The sequence below is a fragment of the Cottoperca gobio genome, chromosome 2 (assembly GCF_900634415.1).
Source record: "Cottoperca gobio chromosome 2, fCotGob3.1, whole genome shotgun sequence".
In the NCBI taxonomy this organism is placed as follows: domain Eukaryota; kingdom Metazoa; phylum Chordata; class Actinopteri; order Perciformes; family Bovichtidae; genus Cottoperca; species Cottoperca gobio.
This window is the reverse complement of record NC_041356.1, coordinates 4722934-4739409: the sequence shown is the minus strand read 5'-3', so window position 1 is coordinate 4739409 and position 16476 is coordinate 4722934. Positions and strand designations below refer to the sequence as shown.

General features: G+C 42.4%; 1 protein-coding gene across 2 annotated transcripts in view; it reads right to left on the bottom strand.

Annotated features, from left to right (window-relative positions):
• Positions 1–16476, bottom strand: part of filip1l (filamin A interacting protein 1-like) — a 62127-nt gene that overhangs the window by 44922 nt on the left and 729 nt on the right. The window lies entirely within an intron of this gene.

Below are 16476 nucleotides of genomic sequence, written 5' to 3'. Positions count from 1 at the left end.
ATGCAGCGGAGGCTGATGGAAATGTCATTAGTCTTGCAGATATTTGATCAAATTAGAGATGGTGACGCGATGATGGCCGTAGATGAAACATCTGTACATCACCAGAGTTGTTATAAATCCTCCTCTGGGCCCCGAGAATGTCTGAACAGCATGTCACGGCAATCCCTCCAATAGTTGTTGAGACATTTCAGTCTGGACCAGAGTGATGGACCGCTGCCATCCCGAGAGACACTCTCAAAATTAGCAATATTAATCAAAACAGCTTTCTTATTCATTCATAAGTTCTCTTTCCTTTTTTTCCTCCGTCCCTGAGGCCCTTCCATTACCTTGTGCTCTCATTAAGCAGTGAGGACAATGTCCGAAGCCAAAAGCAAAGCTGTTACTGGAAACAGTTGGCAGTTTGGGCTTGTCTAGCCGGGACCACCAAGGTTTCTCCGAATAGCTACCAGGTCAAAAGGCTCTTTCATTCAAAGAGCTTTTACGCAATGAACTCACCAAGCCTGCCTGCCAGCCAGTCACCATCTCATACACCCTCATAAAGTCCGTCTATAATGGCCATCAAGTCCTTTTATCACACATCTGAACATTTTAGAAAGCCATTAAGCTTATTATTTTGGGGCTTTATGATTTTGGGTATTTTTCTGCGACTGTTGGGACTCACAATCTAAACCAGAACCACATCCCTGGCGCACGCACGCACACACACACACAGACACACACACACACACACACACACACACACACACACACACACACACACACACACACACACACGAAAAGCTTTCTCAGATTTTACCCAAACGTTGTCAATATCCCTTTAAGTACACTCCCCGACTCTTGCTGTCTCTGAAAGCTAAAACAAGCTCGCTTTTTAGTGATGACTTCACTTTTCATGTGAGCTGGAAGTAAAGCAGAGGGAGGGCCGTTAAAGTCAAGAGGGTTAAAGGTGAGGAAGCAGGTGTGCTACAAAAAATATACCTTTTCTCCAGCGCACTCACACTGTGCATGGAAACACATGCAAACAGGAGCCTGTGTGGACAGTTACACGCAGACACTCACGCAACATGTGCATCGCATGTACACACCCACCGCTGCACAGGAACACACAAATTACAGAGTGGATTCCTTTAGCCTGACATCACGCTGCTGTCAATATGATTTAGGGGGAGAGAAGCGCAGATCAAAAGAGAGCAGAGAAAGGGAAGAGAGGGGAGGGAAAGATGGAGGAGCTGCAGTGTAGCCTTTGGAGGGTCTGTCTGCAGCTTACTGTACACAAAGTGTACACTAAATTTCCACTTCAATCCTTTCCGAGGCGACTAAATGCTTTCAGGTGGCTTGAGTAGATTATGTAACGTTTGTAGAAGCTTTTTTAAGAATCCCACAGACTCAGACATGCAGTGTTGCTGTTCCAGTGTTAGGAGGGAAATGTACTTTGAATTGTTGCTTTTTCTTTTGAATCTGCACATGAATATTCAAAAGATGGTTTCAGGTAGAATACGTTAGAGTTAAGGAATAGTTAGAGTTACTATCTTCTGGCTTTAGCTTCATACTTAGTGCATGAGAGTGGTTTCATTCATCATATGCTGCTGTGGTCTTTTTATTAAGAGTATAACAACTGTGTGTACGCATGTCTCGACTCAAAGCATCGATATCAGAGGTAACTGACTGCAGTCAGCTCCATGTAACATCTACATTCTTCACACTGTTAAACGTCCTGGTCTGCTGTGATGAATGTGAGCTCACAGACATGTGCTGTGTAATCAAATATCCATTTTGGTGCTCGACATATTTTCACTCTATCATTTCACGGGTAGTAAGATCTAGGTTTCTTTTGCGTGCTAACGTGAGTATTATATCTGTACTGTGCTTTACAGCAAACGTATCGCGCACATTCTTGCATTAGTTCTTCACAAAGTCAATGATGCATCTATTATTCTTTATATAATCCACATTTCATCCCTGCACATCATAATTCACAATCTTATTTATGTCTTTGCCTGTATGCGAGGCCACACACAGAAAGAATGAGAGAAATAAAAGCATGTAAAGTTTAGTGTCAGCGATGATTAAACTCCAAACTCTCAGAGCCAGAGGAGGTCAGGTCACTTTTCCTTTTGGCTCAGTGGAAGGTTCACATTTATTTGACAGGGCAGAGTGAAAACATCTTAAAACAAGCTTGATAAGAATATAAAAGATCATATCATACATTGTTCTTATGATGCAGGAGTGAACCGTTAATGCAGTGAGCTTTCAGAGCCTGTTAATGATGACTTAATGATATACAGAACTGTGTGAATGCTTTCAGTAAATACCATTAAGTGGTAATAAATATGTTTTGGGTGAATACTTTGGGAGGAGGTGTCTAGTTGTTCCATTGTAAAATATAAATATAGTTCTAATGTTTCTACTTGTATTGCTCCATGAAGTGTTATTAAACAGTGTTAAATGCATCAGTATTGCTAACAGCCCCCAAAGAATGGCGGTCAGAGTGTAGCTTGCCGTGCCCGAGGGGTTTGAATCATGTAGCCAAGTAAAAAAATAAAAAAACCCAGAGTGAAATGTTTACAAACAGTGCAGGGGTTGCCGTAGTAACAGGTAGCGATCAGCCTTCAGACCTCGAGGTCGGATGAGGTGCCATAAAACCATCGGAGATGTTTCCTGCGAGCATTAGCGCTGCTGGACTGAAAAGCAACAACAGAAGTGGTTTGGGAATTCTTCTGCTCTGAAGTCGTCCACAGCTCACGGCCACAACTTCCAACAGTCAGGCAGACAGAGAAGTTTCAGATGGAGCCACGCTGGTGTGCAGAGCTGTAGGCAGAGCTGTAGGCAGAGCCGGCCCTACACAGTAAGCCATAGAACATTTAGTGCCATTTTTGCCAACAAATAGTCACATGTGACTGCTCATTTACTGTTTAGGTTCCATTTGACCTGTTACTAGAAATGTTGCCCTTTTCTTGGTAAATGTTATGTAACCATTATTCTTAAAGGTGACATATTGAGTTCATGTTCATGCTTGAATTTTAGGATTCATGTTTACATGCTTTAATGTTAAAGAAACACTTTTCCTCCTACTGTCTGTCTGACTATACCTGTATTCGCCCTCTGTCTGAAATGCTCTGTTCTAGCGCCTGTCTCTTTAAGAATCTCTTCCCAACTAAATCCAGTCTGCTCTGATTGACTTGTTGAATCCCATGTTTTCTGACCGAGGCAGCGCAGGTTGGTCGGCCCTGCAGATACACAGCTATATGTGCACTGTGCTCCTTTCGTCTTTCTTTCTCATGTGATCAGTGCACCAGAATCTTCACAATATCATTAGTTATTTGTTATAAATGTTATGTTATTGCCTGGTGCATCATATCTTTTTAGCCATACTTTTCATTTGGACATCTTACGCATGAGATTCAGCTCTTTCCAATGAGAACATAACACTAACATATGAATTCACAGGGATGAGGGGTAATAGACAAATACTGTGTTTACTGCATTTAAAGATAGTGTTGCTGCTAATGCTTAAGTCTTTACATGCTTATTTGTTCATTACATTTATAATACACTGAAAGCAGTTGTACAGTAGACAGCTGCCTGCATGGATAGATACAGCATGTGTTCTTCACCAGGGGGCGCCATGTTGCCATTTAAGCTTGAAACTTCTAAACTGTCAGTAAAGGTTCCAACAACAGAGGTCTCGTATCAACAACTATTCAATCTAAAATGTAAAAACTTCTTCAATGCAGCTTCTCAAATGGGAGAATTTGCTGCTATTTGTTGTATTAATTGATAGTAAAGTGATTCTCTTTGGATCTTTTGACTCTTGGTCGGACAAAACAATCGATTTGAAGATGTCCCCTCAGTCTGTCAGACTACTGACATTTTACACACCAGTCGAGGAAAAAAATGTAAATTGCGTCACTAACACCTTATGTGGTAGACATTGCAAATTTGTGATTTTTAGAAATGTAGATTAAACATGCCATAAAGCTGGTGACTGTCAGGACGTTGGAGGTGAATAGTCATCTGGGAATGAAGGAGGAAAGACACTGTACTGTTGTACTGAATGTGTAAATGCACACACACACACACACACACACACACACACACACACACACACACACACACACACACACACACACACACACACACACACACACACACACACTGTCTGGCTGTTTGTCTGCTTTTGAGCAACAGTGTTGCCATGAGAATGTCTTTCTCATGATCTCATGGCTGGCTCCAAGGTGTGTGTGTGTGTGTGTGTGTGTGTGTGTGTGTGTGTGTGTGTGTGTGTGTGTGTGTGTATTAGTGATTTACCTCGTGCCAAGGTCTCCACATTTAACAAGGTCAAGCTGGTGAAAACAAAAACAGACAGCAGTACAGAAGTTCAGCGACCTCTCAACCAGAACCGAGACCAAATGACTTTTTAATGGGGCCCATAATTCTGTTGGATTCAAACATCAGTGCAACAGAACATGACGCACACAAAGTGAGCCTCAGTCTCTTACTGTTGCTATTTGACTCTATGTATAGCCTGGTGGGCTCCCATGTCAGCCTCAATACACGTTCTAAACACGCCCAATATATTTAATATCCTGTATCCACTTTCATGCCTTGGCAGGTGCTCCACGCTCAGTGTCATCAGACTGTAACCGTGTCTGTTCTGCAGCAGGTGATTATGAGAAAGAGAAGCTTTGAGGACTGATGGGGAGTGAGTTGGTCTGGAGCTGCCGTAGTTATATAATACATATAACAGCATAAGTGAGGGGTCATCCAGTACAGTGGCCGGCTGCCTGCTGTGTCTCACACATGCCATGACCATGGACTACCTGCTGAGCATTTAGCTGCTAAAGCTAGCCCAATCTGTTACCTGTTAGTCCTCATTTCTACTACATGTTGCCTTTTATAAAGTAATTACCGGCACCAAGGAGGTTATGTTTTCGGCTCGGGTGTTCTGTCCGTCTGTCGTGAACCTTGGTGTCGAAGAAGAACCCACTAGGAGCGGATCCCGATGACGGGGCAAATTCACGAATTATGTTTCACTTTCGTTACCAGTGTGAGAGTCGGAGAAATCAGAGTTCCCCACTGGGATAATTCACATTAACGCCCCATCAAGTCGAAACAACAACCGAACCGCTAAAGTAACATCCAGTATCTTTAACCAGACTGCATATTTTATATGATGCTATGCTGTTGTGTTATTCTAAAACATTCAGAAATACGCATTTTATTTTTCCTGTGACTTGGCAGATATGAGATGTGAAGTGGAACAGAAAATAAATTGCACCGCCTACACTGGTTACAGGAAAAGCTCTGCAGCTCTTCACATCCAATGCTGCCAGAGATACAACATGTGTTCCCAGTGAAATTAAATTGATTAGAAAACATTTTTAAAACTTCCAGATTCCCCCCACCCCCTCCTCTAAAGTGTCCTGTGTGCCCAGCATGCAGAGCAGCTCCAGACAGATCCGATGGTAGGAAGGTGTGAATAGCTGGAATGATCTGTCACCACGAGGGCCACCAGGGCAGAAGACGAATCACCTACAAGCCCCAACATCCAAACACCGTGATCCTCTCCACTGCGTCCCCAACACACACACACACACACACACACACACACACACACACACACACACACACACACACACACACACACACACACACACACACACACACACACACACACAGATAAACAGACTGGAACACTGTCAGGTGCAGATAATGTTACCGAGCCTCAAAACCCAGACCCACACGGCTTCTTCCTAATATAGAGTTTTTCATCGCTAGTCACTTATTCCACTGACAAGGGCAGAAATACTCTGGTGAATATGGCAGCTTGTGTGCATTTTATTTCAATTATGTTGTTTTTTTCTTTAAACAGTGCCTCACTCCTTTAATTCATTATATTATCACCTGGTGTCCATTTTAAATCCAGGTCATGATGACGCTTTTGTGTAAAGTATTGTTCGGAGGTTACAGAGTCTTCTCTTCCGCCAGCAGAGGGCGGCACTTTTTTAGTTTTTGGAGAGGCCTTTAGGAGCTTTTGGACTCGATGATGTTATTTGTGACTACTGGTGTAAAGGTTTGGGGATAGTTTTGATGCACCAGACAGGTTGGAGGGAGAAGAATGCAGTCAGTGGCTTTAACCTGCCATTGTTTAGTTTACTGTATATTAGATGCATCATTGTAATAGAAGCTTGTTTGGTTTGGAAGGAAAAAAACGTGTCCCTCTCATGTCATGGAGGACAGACCACACTGTGTTAAGGTAATGTCCCCCTGACTGAGGACTCAGCTCGTCAGCAAGCTCTCACAGTAATCGCATCTGCACTATATGATCCTGGAAGTCACGTAAATGTACTCATCTGTCTCACCACCCAGTATGGAAATAATTCTATCTGAGTCTGTCTGCTCAGCGACCCTCTGGCCTTTCACTAAATGACTGTCAAGGAAAGGTTTAAGTTACTCCGACAGGCAGCTTTAACAGTGACGGCGGCACCACTGCGTCAGGCAGAAGAAGTGAGGTGAGGGAAATATTTGTTTTGTTTTGAATTGTGAGAATAAACTTAAAATGTGGAGAATAAATCAAAACTACTAGCGTCAGCACATTTACTGAAAGTTCGACTTTTATTCTCGGAATGCAAAAATAATATAAAGTCTTCCATATTTTGTTCCCCTTGTGCCTGGCACTTATACTCTGTACTGTTCTACCTTTAGATAGACAATAGAAAAAAGAGTAGGCATTAGCATGCACTCATTCATCGGAGCATTCCCGGTCTGTCCATCCATCTGTGCAGTGACAGAGGATTGACAGTAGAGAATTATAGTGTCTCAGCATCCATCAGGTCCACACACTGTCACACACACACACACACACACACACACACACACACACACACACACACACACACACTGCCTTGCACTGAAACATTAACCTGCAATTATCAGTCAGGTTATCATTGATTCATGTATTAACTTAAAGTGTGTAAATCTCTAGACATGTCATGTAAACTTTCAAGTTCTATAATTAATCTTGGCATATTAGCTTTGATACCCAGAATCAACAACTTCTGGATGGATCGCCACGACATTCCCTACAGATATTCAGGACTCCCAGAGGATGAAGCCGACTTACTTTGGTGAACCTCTGGCTTTTTTTCTCTAGTGCCAACAGCAGGCGGACATTTTCTGGTTTTGACCAAGCGGCATCCTCCGGATCTGAAAAGTGAAGCCTATTGGAAGTTCTTTAAACCTGCTCTCCACTGATTGCAAAGAAGTCCAGTTGTATATAAGTCTATGAGAAAATGACCCAACTTCTCCCCTGATTTATCACCTCAGTAAATATTTTCCTAAATACTTTATGTTCTCAATCTCTAGTTTCAAGTCTTCTTTAATACAGCATTTACATTTACGATTTACAGTAAAGCAAAGTAACTTGTGATTGACAGGTTGCTACCATGCTGTTTTCCGGCTGGGTGTGTTCATAACATTTAATTGTAACATTTTGGTTACCTAAAAATGTCCCTTCTGGTTACAAAAAAACAAGATGGCGACGGCAAACATGTCAAACTCAAGGCCTTCAGAACCGTAGTCCACAAACCAATTGGTGACGTCACAGTGACGACGTCCACTTCTTTTTTACACAGTCTGATATTTTGACTGACATATCTCATCTATAATTAAATGGACATGAAATGTGATTCTATATATGCTGTCATTACACAATCCAACACAAATAGTTATATATATCACAAGTGGAGTGGAGTTGTCTCTGCGTTGGTTGTCTGATGCACTTCATTCTCCTCCTCTGGTCTTTATGTGCCATCACATGGCTGCACACACTCTGACTTTTGGGACATAAAATATTAAGTCACAAATGAAGCAGAAATAGGATTTTCCTTATCATCTCCCCAACTGTGCTGCGTCCCCTTTTTTTTGCATGTTATCCAATCTGTCCCGTTGACGACAAATCCAGGGCTAAAATTAGGGGTCATCCAATCCCCTGCACAGTAGAAGTGAGGCGAAGGCAAAACTGAGGCCTTGCCTGGTGTTGTTGGACCACATCCTGCTGAGGAACTGTGCTGTGGTCTGCTGCATTTGTCCTTTAGCAGCCATGTTTAATTTATCCAGCGCAAAAGGTACTTTCAACCTATCAGCGTACAGTCGGCTTGTAATTGAGACGCTGCAGATGTGTTTAAACAAACTAAAAAGGGGAATTCCGAGCTGTAACTTTAATAGCAGGAAGGGATCGAGGCATTCGCGGAAAGCCTGAGTCAGCAAGGACGATCTCTTTACCGCCTTCAGCCACTAAAACATTCAAGTCTGAGGAAGTTTAATATCAAGGGATCTGTGGCTGCAAATTAGTGCTACAGCTGTGTGTTGACACTGTTCACTCTGTTATATGTAATAATGTTATAGTTGTATAGACCTGGAGCTGTTTTTAAGCAGTGTGCAGCTGCATTGCATTGTGGGAGAATAGGGACATAGCTATAGATACCTTATTATCCCTTCATCCAGGAACAATGCTTTCTGTATTCAATGTATCACAAAATATAAATCAAATCAAGGTTAGGCTTAGCTTCCATCCATATTGTGGTCCCTGCAGGCCACCCCCCCTCCCCCAGCCCCGTTGCCATGCAACCTCCTCATAAGATGTGCGATGAGTCACACTTTGGGCTGTTGACAAGTCAAATGTCTAAGCAGTAATTTGACTTCATCGACTTTATGATAGCGTGCTATTTAGTGCCATAGTCTCCAGGATAACGCAAATCAATTAGCGGGACAGTATCGACGTAACAAACCAACAAGCTGATGTGATTTATTTGTAATGAGCAATCATTGGAGTTTGTGCATCTTGTTGGCACACTAATATGGAATCTCATTATCTGACAGCGGAGGAATTTCTCAAGGGGAAGTGAGGTGATTACGTGCGATGGTCAGTGATTTTAATCCCATTCGAAGCTCAGACGTCTGTGATTTCTCATCCCCCACCCCGGTAATAATTACAGCGCCAATTTCCTGCTTCATCAGCTCAGTGCTAACAGAAGAAGGAGAAATGGATTTTGATTATCTGCTGGATCGCTCATTAGGATCAGTCAACTGAATGAAAACAATAGGAAAGCAAACCTGTCATGTTACAGCTGATTCTGGTTTCTTTATGTAATCTTACCCAATATAAAGCAAAACCTGATTTAACTTGCCGTGAGACCTTTCTGACGGGGAACTGAAGCTGTTATACGTCTATGGTCTTGGCAAAGTCACCAGACCTCATTGAAAAGTCATTTTACCTCGCAGAACACAGAAGTAGCTGCTGTACGGCTGCCTCGATTGGGTACTTTGTTTGTATTATTGAGTGACTTTGGTGAATCCAAACTAACCGAAGGCGCAAAGTCAAAATATTCTAAATATAGCATGATTTTTTTAGGTGTAGAAAATACATTTTGCTGCTGCCACATTTCTTAGCTTCCTGCTGGTACTGTCTGCTTCTCCTGACTGGGGGCTGACCGCCATCTATGATAGGAAATACACTGACTCTGGATGAGTATCCCTTTAAGAATAATATTAGGACCATCGGAAATGGTCACATGTTTTTTTGTATTGTGTGTATATTCAGAAAAAAATACATTTTGAAGACTATAATTTACAGTATAATGCTACCATAACTGACCAAAACAGGGAGGAATAGGGAGTCAAAACCCCAAATAAGACCAAAAACAACACTGCTATTAAAGCATTGGCCTGGTGCGTCACATTATACCACAGTAGACACCCTAACTTGAACAAATTGAGGATAATAATGCAGTTCTCTGCCTCTCTCTCTAGCTTTCTGTTAATATTCAGCTGCTGTGCTGCTTCCAAGCAGTAAAACAACATTTCTCAGTGCGCTGAGTCATGTTTTTCTTTTTCAAACAATCAGTGTACGTCAGTTGTACATGCTGCGCTTCAATTCTGCTCTTTGCCTGAGTATAGGTGCATTGATCCAGTATGAGTCATCAGTGCAGAGTGTACATCAGGTGACATTAGATTTAGTTTATGCATCTAGAACGAGGTCTCTGCAAACTCCTGGTTCAGGTAGAAAGATGAAAACGGCTAAAGGGTGCAAGTCTGTTTTTAAATGAATGCACAACACTTTTTGGAGCTGCTCAAGGCCGCAATACATCTTGGACACCAAACTCTGAAGCACTATTGTGGCTTTGGCCCCCTGCACTGCGTATGACTCATCTTGGCAGATGGGTGTAATGCACCCTCCTTCACCTTCTCAGAGGCTATGTGCTGTCGAGCCCTCGGCCTCATCCCGGCAGCACTCCTGCCAAACAATCCCACTCTGAAAAATCACGCCCGTTTAAGACATTTCACAGATCTGTCCGGTGTTGTTTGGGCTAAAGTGAGTGAATTAAGTGTCACAGGGTGACATTTCTCGCCAGTGTAACACTCCTGTCCTTCCCTCCTGTCCCCTTTGCTGTCGACATGTCTCTTAAATAAAAGGGAGCAGGGAAAATGTTAGTGGGTCAGCAGAAAATAGCCTGATAATTGACCCTGTCATTTAGCGAATGCAAAAGCAGCGCAAGCCACAGCGCCATGCTAAGCCCCCTCATCTCAGCTGGGTCCATTTCTACAGCAACAGCAAACACATAGAGGGGCAACAATGGTGGCTTACGCTCAAAGAGCAGTGTTCGCAGCAGGGCTCCCTTGTTTTATTTTTTTCTCCAGTGCATATTTAGAGTCAGGCCGCCACCTGCGTCGCTTTATCCAATCATGTTACATATGCCAAGAATTTCACAACCAAAGCCAAGTCTCCGGTGGGAATTCAATGCAGAAATAGCAGCGAGATGTGAGCTGGTTCACGGTGAGGCGGTCATGATACACAGCTCTGTAAGGAGTTGCTTTCCATAATGTGTGGCTACAAAGCGAGCTATGCTAAGCTGTACCCATGGAGAACAAGCTAGTCTTAGCATGGGTCGCTAACGTCATCCTGTGTGCTAAGACCGGACTTTTTAAAAGGTTTGATATTTTTGTAATCTTTGTTTCTTGCAGAGAGTTAGGAGGGTGGACTGATACCACACTTACATCTGCCTGCTAAATATAAGGCTGTAGCCAGCAGCCTCTTAGCTTAGCCTAGCATACAGACTGGAAACAGGGGGAAACAACTAACCTGAAATCCACCTACCAGCACCTCTAAAGCTCACCGATTAATATGGTGGATCTCATTTGTTTAATCCATTAAACAAATGAGGTGTAAATACAACTGAGTCTCTGCTGGTTGCCTCCCATGAGGTAATGGTGACAATTTAAGAATGTTACTGATCCGGGCCAAGAAGTATTCTGGCACATAGCTAGTAAACAACGACGTGTTAATCAGTGAGCTTTAGAGACCTTGGTTCCAGTCTTTGTCCTAAGATAAGATAACTGTAATCGGATGCTTAAAACTGCAACATTCAGTTTATATTCCACTTCTGCAGACTACAAAACTGTGACTTCAGGCCACAGAGCAGCACTCTTTTACTTTTACACTGTTGCATATTGACCCAAAACTTAATATATTCTCAAGTGACGTGTGGTGAAACAGAATAAATATACAACGCACATCTTTTTCTCAAAGAATTCCTGTTTAAGTCGACAAGAACTTCACAGGTAATCTGTCTGACGTGCAGACCAGCCAGCATTGTGCACATGGCCCTGACCATTTCTGCTTCATCATGGAAAGCATTGGCCCTTTCTAACAGCTGACTGCAGTGGGCCCTTGTTGTATATTTAACATAGAACATAGGCACTAAATAAAGTTAAGATGGTGACGCACTAGCAAATCCCAGCAATGTGGATGACGAACATTGGTAGCATTCAGGAAATGAAAAGACAAAGCTGTGGTTAAGTACAGCTACTTGTAGCTCATTTTCTGTTCGATACCAATAGGTAGAAGAAAAGAAGCTGGGGAATCTTCATTGTTGCTTATTCCACCATCTCCTTTTCATTTGTTCTGCCTCTGATGTTCTCTCGCTGGCTTCTCTTTTGTTTTTCTTCTCACAGCATATTTTTGGTGGGGGAGTGTGTGAACGTGTTCACAGCTTCTCTAAATCTGCAAAAATATGACTCAGACATGACCAACAATGGATTTGCGCTGTCTGACTGAGCAGGTTATTGGATTTTACTGAGCATGTAAAGGACTCGTGTAAACTTTAAAGCCAGTTCAAAGAGTTGTGTGGGTATTGCAGCTATTCTCCTTTTGAATTTAACCTTGTTGCATTTCCACACATGACATTAGAGCCTCCCGCTATCATCCCCTGCTGATAGTTTTTAATGCAACACAGGCAGCCCTCCAATTCTGCATGTGATTCTGATGCAGCACAAGCATTACTCACTTTTACTCTTCCACAGATATGAGCGGTGTCTGCTGCAGCAAACGGCTCTAAGTTAAGTATGTGAATTATTTATGCACCTGGAGTCCAGCTGTGTGTATAGCGATGCATCAGGGGGAAATGTTCTGCTGAAGTAAGGTGTCAGCACTAACATGCAACATAAAGAAGATGGAGAGGCGATCCACGCTGTGTTTCATCCAATGATATATAACAGGAGATCGTCCTGACTGAACCATTTGAACTGACGATTTATAGATTAAAGAACATCTCACAAATATTCAGGAAATAGTTTATGGTTCTACACTTCAAAAGAAAGTGACTGAATGCAACGTATCTTCATGAAACGGTTCGTATGATTACTTACAAAAACGTTTTTCTGGGTTTTCCTACAAATGTCAAGCAATACGTGGCAATATCTGCTCGTTACATGCATTCAGCTGTTTCAAAATAAACTTCCGTCTTAACAGGAAACAACTTGTTTAGATAGTTTGTGGTTTCAGTTTAAAATATCTACATTGCTTAAGTTTAGGCAACAAAGCTACTTAGTTAGGGTTAGGTAAAGTCACGTAACCAATAAATCAACGTTTTAAGTACAGAAGTTACTAAAAGGGCACAAACAGCAGTGTCCTGTGTTTTTGGACCATTAACCATCGCAGCCTTTTCCATACATGTTTATTCTGCGCTTTTAAACTTCCTGGAAACTTGAAATAGACAAACATTGATTTCATGGGATGAGTAAGAATTTCAGTACTTTTCGTAGGTATAGGCTACCCACAAAAGGTCTACGAGAACATCCTGACTGAATGACTGAATGACGTGCTACTTGCCCTTCTTCCTAATACAGACTTTTCCCTTTATATAGTCATGTGTTCCCGAGCCCTGTATGCTTGTCTTCACTTGCTCTCAGGGGAGCGGGTTCTGTGAAAGCACCTTCCAGCTGATCTTTCAAAGCCCACCCCACTGTACAAACTGATCTCAGCGGACTTATTTTGACTTCACTTGACAGCAGAAGGCAGTGGGACATAGAGAGAGACTAATGTGGGACAAAACTGCGCATCTCTCTCTTGGTATATATAGTGCTCTTTTCCCAGAGCTGCGAGTGGATGGTATTCTGTGAGAGAAACAGGATCCTCCGTCTGAAACAAGTCAGTGTTCCCGCAGCCAAACGCCATGTGTCCCTCAGTCAACACTCGTCTTGTACTGGTCGACCCCACTTCAAGGCTACAATGCTCAGTGAAGTCAGCAAAAAAAATGGTCTTGTTGATTGTAAAGATAACTTTCTCTTGTTTACAAGAAGAACTCCACCTTTCCATTCCTTCAGCAATTTGTCACAACTGCTCTCAGTTAAAAAAAAATGTCTTGCATCAGTAGATGTCCAGAGTGGATCCAAATGTATACAAAATCAGGTCAGTGGCATTATCATGCTTTTATTAAAACTAAACCAGAAAATATCTTAAACCTTTTTCTTTTTCAGCATTGTTGCTATTTTTCTGCACTAGTCACACACATGTACGGAATAATTAGGGCCGGGCATAAGGGGTAAAGCAGAGGAAGAAGATTTATTTATTTACTTTGCATTTCAAGAATGAAGTCAAACTTTCAGTATATGTGCTCACGCTAGTCGACGTTTATTCTCAACATTTCGATAAAAATCTTCCTCCTCTGATTATTTTATTTGTATGCCTGGCTCTAGTTTGACTGAACAACTAAAACAACTAGAACAAAGGACCATGTACTTACAACTAATACAACTACAAACTCAGCATTTATTAAGATACTAATAGTGAAGGCAGCGGATGGGAAAATCATTTGTCATGTAAGTTACATGTATCTCTTTTTAAATATGTATCATGCACGGTATTTGTTATACATACTCGCTTCTATTTTACAATTAATTACAAAGTCCAGCAACTTTGAGGACGGTAGAATGGAAATGAATGTGCAAAAATAAAAATATGATACATTAGCGACTGATCTCATTAACTCCGGGACAGACAGCTCAGGAATTCTGATTAGCCAAGTTTCAATAAACCCCGACATAAATGTAATGTGACAGTTTATTTATTCCTGTGGTCTTTTCTCTTGGCACCCCACCGGGCTGCTCAAGGACACTTCAGCAGGCCTTTAGTGGTTACGAGCAGCCACCGCAGAATGACAGTTACGACCCATGAACTTCTCGCCAAGCGTCCCCTCGTATCATGTGACTGTGATCTGTAATGTGGAGAATGTCTCTGGGTACTATGATGTTAATTGAAAACAATAAAGTGTGGGAAAGCTCTGGTAATCAGTCAACTTTTAGCAATTTGCCCTTAAAAACGTGGCGATTTACTCACGAGAAAAACATGAAAAGTAGTGAAAATCCACGAGGATCTGTTTTTCTACGGGCCGATGAAGAAGAGATTTGCTTTGATTCGTTCAGTGAGTTTTCATGGTAGCATGGCACAAACACAACCAGGCTCTCCCCATCGATGAATCAAACGCCTTTAATGAAGCCTCGCAGCCACGGCTTCTAATCCCACCTACAGCTGGTGAAGCTCAAGGTGCCAAGAGGTTTGCTTTAAAGCGTGTCTCGTCTAATGATCTCTGCCCCACTATCCTCAAACTGTCAATCACACTGAAAGAAAAGGAATTTGCAGCAGAGAAGTACACATATTATTAAAATACGCTCTAAATGTCCAACCAAAAAAGGGATTTCACATTTGTTTCATTGGAATGATATTTAGAGGTCCAAAGAAACTTTAATGAATGCCGGTGCATTCCCGACATGTTTAACCCCCATTGTTATGACCATGTAGACCCGGGGTGCCCAAAGCTTTTCTCTTGGAGGACTAAAACTGACACTTAACGGTGGGCCATGGGCCTAAAGCAAACATCTTTTCTTCTTCTTGTATTGTTAAGATGCAGAATGGCAATATGATCCCTAGTTCCTTTATCTGAAATGCCTTTTGTCCGTGTGCCACTTCAACTCTCATGACCCTACAAACAGCCTTCACCCCTAAACTTGCTGATCAATCTGTCGGTCAGCTGCTTTATTGTGGGCTTACGGCGGATTACCCTCACCAGAAGGCCGTGTCTCTCCGTCCCGCTATCGGAGGTACTCAAACAGATTAACCTGTCACTTCTGGTCACATGCCAAACCCCGAGCCTTTTAAAGCTGCATCTGGAGCGTGCTCGGGAGTCCTTCTGTCAGCCCAAATATTTACTCACAGGAGGGAGGTTTGTGGGAGGACGACTTCAACACCTGTTGATCCCTTTTTATGTTTATCGTAGTCTTTTAGATCGAAGAAAATGGCTTCTTGTAATTGCTTATTTGGTCCAAGAAACACAAATATTTGTTACTTATGAGTAACTGCAGAGCTGACTGCGTGGTGATAATTGGTTGCAGCTATGCTAATCCTTTTTCGTGGTAACGTCTCCCTTTTACTTTGCTGGCCACCACATACCAACACATCTTCAATGTGAGTGCGGTGCTTCCTGTCTGAGCACGTAATGATAACTTTAGAAAAATGGAAAAATAATACCGTCTGCGTCCGGGTTTCACAATTTAACTCGAGTAAAAATGCGTCATTGGCCTGACATTTCTCTGTTGTCTCGCCCACTCCCCTTAGTACGTTTCCAAACTGAGACACGAGAGCAGGCCTGGTAACTTGACCTCCTCCCTCCCTGAGTGTAGGAACTGTATGACACTGCTGCGGGTTCTCATGGACACGCTGCCCTTTGGAAATTCCCTGGCTGCAACCAATACTACCCGTCGTGCAACACCAGCGTCCACTCTAGACGGTATCGCTGCAAAAGAGCGCATGAATTATCACAGCAGCTTTGATGTGGTGGGCAGTTTGACCACGAGGTGCGTTACTGCCGCCAGGGCCATATCATATTTTTTCCTCGTCAGCAAATTCTGTTGAAAAGCGAGGGTGATTTACCGTAAGTCTGCAGGACTTTGAGTTCAAATGCATCCTATTTTTCAGCAACAATACACAGCGCCATGTGCAAATAGAGGACTTCGTAGTTTAGGTCTTTTGTCTCTCCGGCAAATAAATTCAAGCCAATTAGAGCAAATTCACTCTAGTTAGATTAGGATCAGCAGACATTTCTTGTGACCCCCAGAGCCTCCTGTCGTCTAATCTCTATATCT